At 35.7% G+C, this 8,207-nt stretch overlaps 2 pseudogenes; both read right to left on the minus strand.

The window, feature by feature from the left end:
- Positions 1-812: 812 nt before the first annotated feature.
- Positions 813-3,349, minus strand: LOC106356833 (annotated as a pseudogene).
- A 1,896-nt stretch (positions 3,350-5,245) lies between these two features.
- Positions 5,246-7,534, minus strand: LOC106356832 (annotated as a pseudogene).
- Positions 7,535-8,207: the final 673 nt, after the last annotated feature.

Raw genomic sequence — 8,207 nt, forward strand, 5'->3', positions numbered from 1 at the left:
TGAACAATTAACCAAGCAGGATGAGAAAATAAATCAATCAATTTAACGGTCAAACAATTCTAGCAACATAGCATCAGATTCAATCAGATTTAAAACTTCAATGATCAAAACCGAAAACAGTTTTGATTTCAAAATATTTGATTAGGGTTTTAATATGTGATTTGATAATTATAGTATAATTAATTATGATACTTATATTATTTATAGTTTATAGATATAGGGTTAGCGTTTATCGGATTTTAACTTGTAAAAACCGATTTGGGGTTTTAATCATGTAGGAACATGATTTAGGGTTTGGGGTATCGAACTTTTAGAGCTTCGATTTACTCAATTATGATTTTTGATCTATTACCCTATGGTTTTGATTCATAAAGATTAGGGTTTTAGGGTTTCATTCTTTATCAATCAATCCATGTTCGATTATGGGTTCTTAGGTTTTGAATTACCTTTTAACCTTAGATGATTGTTGAATCGGACCACCAAAGGAGTTGAGCCACAAGCTGGACACGAACGGGACGCGAGCTGGAATGGATCGAGTCGCTTCTATCGGGTCGCGGACGTCCTTTGTTGCTTGATCGGGAACGCCTTGATCGTCGGACGCGAGCTGTCTGATGCAGCCGCGAACGAGGAAGAGGTCGCGTGCTGGAGCTGCTCTCGGGTCGCGAACGTCTGAGCTAGGATCAGGAACGCCTTGGGCTGAAGCTGATCGGGGACGCGAGCTGGAACAGATGCGGGAACAAGAGACGCGATCGGGGTTTAGGGTTCGTCGGATTGCCGGCTAGGGTTAGGGTTTTAGGGTTTTTCGATTTGGGTATTAGCTTAGGGATTTAGAGTTTCGTGCTGATAACATGTTATAAAAGTAATGGAAAAATCTATCTTTATTCATAACATAGAGGTTCCTTATATAGGAGATTACACCGTCATAGATAAATGGAAAGATTACAAATCATAATTTTTAGGTTATGAACCATCCACGATCTGGTTTATAACAAAAAAAAACTATTAATTTACTACATAAGATAATTTATAAACCATTAAACTCTGTTTCTCATACACCAATGACTTTACTTGTTGATCAAGAGTAACCTAACGAGGCACCAACAACAAAATGCGGATGCTTCCAACCCAAGTTTAGTCACTTATCACCAAACAGACGTAAAATCCAAGCGACTAAAAACAAAAACTTAAACCTATCAAACAACATCATCGAATGATAGGGGAGCTTTGGCCACAGACACATCTGCTTTCTCCTTCTCCAGCTCAGCTTTCATGTTTAAGAACTTCTGCTTCAAATCCTTCAACTCTTCCTCTATCTCTTTCATCCTTTTCTCACCAGCTTCTTGCTTCTCCTTCTTTTCTTCCAATTTCTCTTCTAACCAATCTAAATTCAAGCCTGCGTCTGTCAAGTACGCAAGAGAAGCATATGCGTCATTCAGATCATCCTAGGAGAGGTCCTTAGTCGGCTGGCACAGAGTCTTGATCAGGCTGAGGAGAATGTTGATGTAAGCTGTCCTTAGATGCTGATTTTTTGGTCGAAACTTCGATGCAATGTCAGGGTGTCTTTCAAATATACGCCTCACGGATTCCACCTGCGAAAGATGAATAACGTAAAACTTAAACAAAACACAACATACTCCAATGTTACAGTTTCCCTCATATTCTGCAACTCACACATATGTCAAGAAACTTCCTTTGATTTTCACTGAATCTATATGTGCTCTTTTAATAGATCAGCAACGATTTACAAAACAGAAAACCACAAGGAACTGAATTATCTATAACAAATGATAATGTTGTGTTGTGATTAGAATTTCTATGAAACAAACAAAACGTTGGCACCAATATTCGTTTTATACCTGTGAAGGAAGAACTTGAAAGCCATTGACTGAAAGCTCAAGAGAATCTCTAGCCTCCGCACCATCGTCTTCCTCTACTTTGCTCAGTAATTTGGTTTCCTCTGATACATCTAGTTTTCCAATAACTTCAAGAACCTCTACCTCAGCAACAATCTTGAGGTCTCCGTTTACCAAGAATCCACCATCTTTATCATGAATTTTGTCGAGTGGAAGCATTGTTGTAAAGCCAAAGTCGCAGACTTCCGCATCAAACCAGTGCTCTGTAGCTGTTAAAAAGAACTATAGCTTATCATATACTCCAAGATAGTGAACATCTCTGTTAAGAATTAAATGGGAGAGCAAACTATGAAACCAAATCTAAACCAACCAAGCTCAAACTCGGTTTCAATAACATTGTTACTGTCTAAATGATTAATTTTGGGAATATATATCATACTGTCAGTTTTCAGAATAGTTTGAGGACAAGATCTGTAGAAACAATCACCTTTAATTTCAGTGAGTTCTTCAGAAACTTGATTTACTACACTTAAGCACAGTTCTGCTCGTCTTCTCCATCCATAGGGCAATGATGCACTACCAGCAACGTCCAGATACAGAGACAAACTCGTAACACCACCATTTCCTTTAGGAAAAGCAAGAAGACGCCTTCCACAACAACAGAGCAAGCGAAAAATCAGCCAAAAACAAAAAAACTCAAGTGACGAAATAAGTAGAATATATATATTATACATATATATTCCCTACCATTTGCAGCCGCCGACAATGAATTCATGAGAATAAACTTTCCAGAGAGGAGAAGTTCCTAATCACCCAAGTGAACTTGTTATCAACTTCCTGCTTCCCCATTGATCTTGTTGATAGAGACTCCTCCTATGAATTAGTAAAAGCGTGGAAGCGAGAATCGTTTAGGTTACGTTCGCTAAGGCGATTTGTACTGACGTAGTCTTGACAAACTGGAAGACTTTCTTATTGATTTAGGTTAACATTACAATGTATATATACCCACAAGTTTAATGAGATGCCTAAAGAATATAGGAAATATCCTAACTTATAATGGTAATTATCCTATTGAGAATAGTGTAAACATTATATTGTATCCTTATCTTGACGGTGTCATATACCGACGCTCTCATAAGAAACTGAGAGAGACTGTCGCAGGCGCTAGAGAAAATATCTATAAAGAAACTTCTTTTGGTATGAGGAGGACGAAGAAGAAAGATGGCCGCCACTGTTGTTTTACTGAAAGTAACTTGGGCCGAAAGGACCGGCTCGGTAGAAAAATATGGTGGAAAACTTTTAAAAACGTTGTTCACGTTTTGTTAAACAGACATGTTGGGCTTTCAGAATTGATCCGGTTCGTATCGGATCCGGGTCATTCGGATCCTAGACATGACTCAACTAGTAAAAAAATGGACAAATACACCCCAACCTTTAGCACCAATCAAAATGACACATAGATTATTAATTAAAAAATATTAAATTAAATAAAAAATAGCTCCAAAAAATAAAAAATTTAATTTTAACGATACTAACGTTTCCAGCTAAACCCTAAACCCTAAATCTTAAATTCTAAACCATATACCCTAAATTCTAGACCCAAATCCAAACCCGTAAACCCAAATCCTATACCCTAAACCCTAATCTTAGACCCAAAACCCAAATTATATATCCTAAACCCAAAAACTTACTATAAACCTAAACTCTATACCCTAAACCCAAGTCCTAGACCCTAAACCCAAACCATAAATCTTTAACCCAAATTATATACCCTAAATCCAAAACCTTAACCATAATTCCAAACGGTAAATCCTAAACCCAAACCGTAAATCCTAAACCTAGCTAAAACCTATATCCTAAACCCAAATCATGGACCTAAAACCCAAACGGTAAACCCTAAACCCAAACCCCAAACTTAGCTGCTATAGTGTTTGAGTTAAAGTTTACGGTTTGGGTTTAGGGTCTAAGACTTGGGTTTAGGGTATATGGTTTAGGTTTATAGTCTATTTTTGGATTTAAGGTATATAATTTGGGTTTAGGGTCTAAGATTAGGGTTTAGGGTATAGGGTTTGATTTTAGGGGTTTGGATTTGGGTTTAGAATTTAGGGTATATAGTTTAGAATTTAAGATTTAGGGTTTAGGGTTTCGCTGGAAACGTTAACGTCGTTAAAATTAGCGTTTTTATTTTTTGTATTTTTTACTTAGTTTAATGTTTTTTAATTAGTAATCCATGTGTCACTTTCATTGGTTATAAAAGGTGGGGTGAATTTAAAAGTTCACCCTCGGGAGTGAACCTAAGTTTTGTTCTTAAAAAAAATCGGTTTATGTTTTGTTCGACTTCTTTCGCGTCTCACTTTGTTGCTAAACCTGAACCCACACCTAAGAATCCTACAAATACAGGAGACGGTCAAGATCCACAGGCACCTTTACGCATGTTATACCCGAGAGTTATTTGGCCTGTGTCCGTTACACCATGGACAATAATCTTAGTCGGAGTCAAATTTCTTACCTTTCCACCCAAAGCTGAACATATCCACATCAGTTCGAGTCTGTAATTAAAATACATATACTTTTCAGATCCGCTACGGACCTGGGTCGGATTCAAGTATTTAAAACCGTAAAAAGATTCAAAATACCTAAATTTCATCAAAATTTAACCAAAATCCATCAATTTTATCTAAAATTTTGCAAAATAACAAAATATAAAATTTTAATAACTGAAATTAAACATTTTTTAACTCTAATTTGACATTTTTAAAAATTATATTATTTGAAAATGTTACAAATATAATAATAAATATTGCAAAAAGGATATTACAAATAAACTATAAATTAAAAATATAAATTAGAACACATATAGTCATACTTTTGGATATTCATATTTTTTTTGTCGGGTATAAATTGGTTCTTATTAGGTTGAGTCTATTCGGGTCGGTTCTTACCAGTTCTGATTATTTTAGGTAGATAAATGTTCGACCCGAGTAAATACTTGTAAATTTTTAGTTCAGTTTCCTATCGGGTATTCTCAAATTGATTATGGTTCGGTTAAAGTGCCCAAACCTCTTTTCTCTGCGTTTTTCTTTTCATTTACTGGTGTTTTTCTTTTTGCTAAAATCTGGTGAAACCTATACTGGAGTATTGACGACTCACTTCTTTTTCATCAAGGCATTGAGGAAAAAAGGACAGAAACAAGGCAAAACCCTAAAACTCAAACATTCCCATAACATGAAATATCTTAAAACTTAGCTACTTGCTTCATACATCAGTACTTTTGATCAGCAGGTCATTCCTAATGAATGCGTTACTACAAATATCGTAACTGTTTGATAGTTTATCTTATCTTTTACATATCTTAGAGATTATATATATTCTATGATCAAATCCCTTTCCAGAATTAAAAATAATCATTGTGGAAATTTCAAGTCACGAGTCTCTTTTATGCTCCTAAAGTTTTAAGAGTTCTCTCAGGAACAAACCAGAACCAAACTCCCAAATGATTTAAGATCTCAAGAACATTAAACAACATCATCAAATGAGAGAGGAGCTTTTGCAGCCGACATCTTTACCTTCTCTTTCTTCACTAGATCTTCCATGTCTGAACACTTCCGCTTCAAGTCCCTCAAATCTTCCTCCATTTCTTGTAGCCCAGCTTCAGAAGATTTCTCATTCTTCTTTTTCTCCGACACCTCATCAAGCTTCTTCTCCAACCAATCCAGCTTAAATCCAGCATCTCTCATGAATCCCATTGCAGCATAAGCATCAGTCAGATCATCCTGGGAGAGCTCCTGCGGTGACTGGCACATTGTCTCAATCAGACTGAGTAGAAAACTTATGTAAGCTGTCCTTAGATTTGGGTTCTTTGGACGGAACTCAGATGCAAGCTCCGAGTGTCTTTCAAACATACGGCTCACAGATTCTGCCTGTGACACATATAACCATATCAGATTAAAATAGTTTTGGGAGACCATTAAGGCATCAACATTATGTTCTTTCTCGTGGCTTAAAACTCTACACAACACTTACATGTGAAGGAAGAATCTGAAACCCATTAACATCCATTGTTTCTATTATTGTTGAAGTTTCCTCTGTCACATCTAATCTGCCAACAACTTCAAGAACATCTATCTCAACAACAATTTTGAGATCCCCGTTTACAAGAAATCCGGCATCTTTGGCGTGGAGCTCGTTAAGGGGCATTATGGATAGACGACCCCAGCCGGGACTCTTCTTCTCAAACCACTGTTGTGATTCTGTAAAATCACAAAACATAATTCATATAATCAGTTCATTTACATCGGATAAAGGATATTGGCCTAAAAATAATTAAAACACTAATTCCAAACTACCAACACAAGCCTTGGGAATGCATAGAACTCAAGTTGCCCAAAACTAGCCTTGCACAATGTCAAATCATTTTTCCAAATTTTAACATTTTATACCTCAAAAAAAAAAAAATCCCCCAACAAGATACTTAAAATTGATGACCATATTGAAGGAAAAAAATTATGCTGATTTCTTTGTTCTTCATATTTTATACCAGTTAAGTTGAATTTTTGGTCACATTATTGACAGGTGGATCCTACTATTTTCTTCTAAATTCTTCATGGGTGAATGAATTTGTAAAGAAAAGTTTTTCTCTTCAATTTTGATAAAGAATAAAATGAAAATGAAACTCCTATTTTTAAGTTTTTTCAATTCCTCAAATAATTTTTTTTTTGTTCATTTTTTTCATTCATATAGTGGTCACCAATTTAATTCATGAAATGTGCTTCTGTTAAAATTATGAGAAAGATGGGATGAAACCGATTATCTAGCAATGTTCTCAGATTACCTAACTGTTGTTTTGTTTTTGTCCAAATACTTACCATGTTTTCTGGAGAGTTTTTTCTGAACGTTGGTTTGATATGGTAAATGAATATTTTGCGTGTCTTCTCCATCCAATAGGCAATGATTCATAATTGCCGACTTCCAGAAACAGGGACAAGTGATCGTTATCTTTTCCCTTGGGATAGGCATAAATATACCTACATGCATGTACAACAACAATATGAACTAATAGAAAAAGAACAGACATAAACAAAATTACAAGAGTAAGGAGGGAATGGAAAGGAGAAACTATTCGTCATAAATGGTGTGATTTATTAGAAATGTTACGGAATTTAATTTTCTTCTTCGTTTTTTAGTTACCATTCAAAGTCTTAATTATTCTCTTACCATTTACAGCCATCGACCACGAATTTATCAGAATTGAATTTATCAGATTTCAAAGAGGAGAAATTCTTGATCACCCAAATTATCTTCTTATTAAATGGCTTCCCCATGGATTCTACACAATCGAACTATCAAGAAAATGAAGAGAACGTGATGTGGCCTTGCCCTTGCAACTTGAAGAGAAGAAAAACCTATCGAAACTGAAATTAAGATTCCAATATGTATCGAAGCCTTTATGAGTTTGACTGCTGCTGTGAAAAGTATTCTTTACAGAATGCATATCCTTTGGATTACGTACACTGGGATGCGAAGCTCCCTCCTTCTAGGGTTACTTGGAGAATACGCATTCTAGATTCTAACTTTTGATCCCAAGGTTATCTCACGGCAACGGCAACTCCAATAGTTTTTTACCTTGGAGTTCTCAAATTAAATATTACTAATATAATATAGTAATATGTAAATATAATAATAATTATTTAACTAAGAGTACACTACAAGAAAACACTGGTATTCTGACGGACATTCCGACGGAAAATGAAATCCTCGGAATATACCGACGGAATTCCGAGGAAATATCAATCCGTCAGAATATTCTTATGGAATACCGAGGAAAAATGTATTCCTCGGAAAAAATCGATGAATTCCGAGGATATATTATAACCGTTGGTGGATTTTAAAAATTTCGAGGAAATTCCGACGAACTAGCCGTTGGCGTCGGAATTTCCTCGGTCTGTCGGCAGGATTTCAATTATAAATACAAACACCCCTCTTCCTCTTCATTCACTTCATATCTTCATCATCTCTCTTACTCTCTTTACACACGAATTTGATTCATAAAAAATATGTCTTCTTCAAATTATTTTCGTTCTTGGATCGATCGACCTCATTTGGATCTGAACACGAGATTGCTTACGGAAGAATACCAACGAGGTATAACCGAATTCATGGGGTTAGTTCACCGACAACTGGAAGCAAAAACAAGTATGTTAAGATGTCCTTGCTCTAATTGTAAAAATAGAAAGGTTATTAAAGAGTGGGATGTTTGGACTCATCTATATTTGAGTGGGTTTACACGAAGTTACAAAATTTGGTATCATCATGGTAAAACTGATTATGAACATGGTAGTACTAGCGAACCTCAGC

Source organism: Brassica napus, chromosome C6, assembly GCF_020379485.1.
Source record: "Brassica napus cultivar Da-Ae chromosome C6, Da-Ae, whole genome shotgun sequence".
Classification (NCBI taxonomy): domain Eukaryota; kingdom Viridiplantae; phylum Streptophyta; class Magnoliopsida; order Brassicales; family Brassicaceae; genus Brassica; species Brassica napus.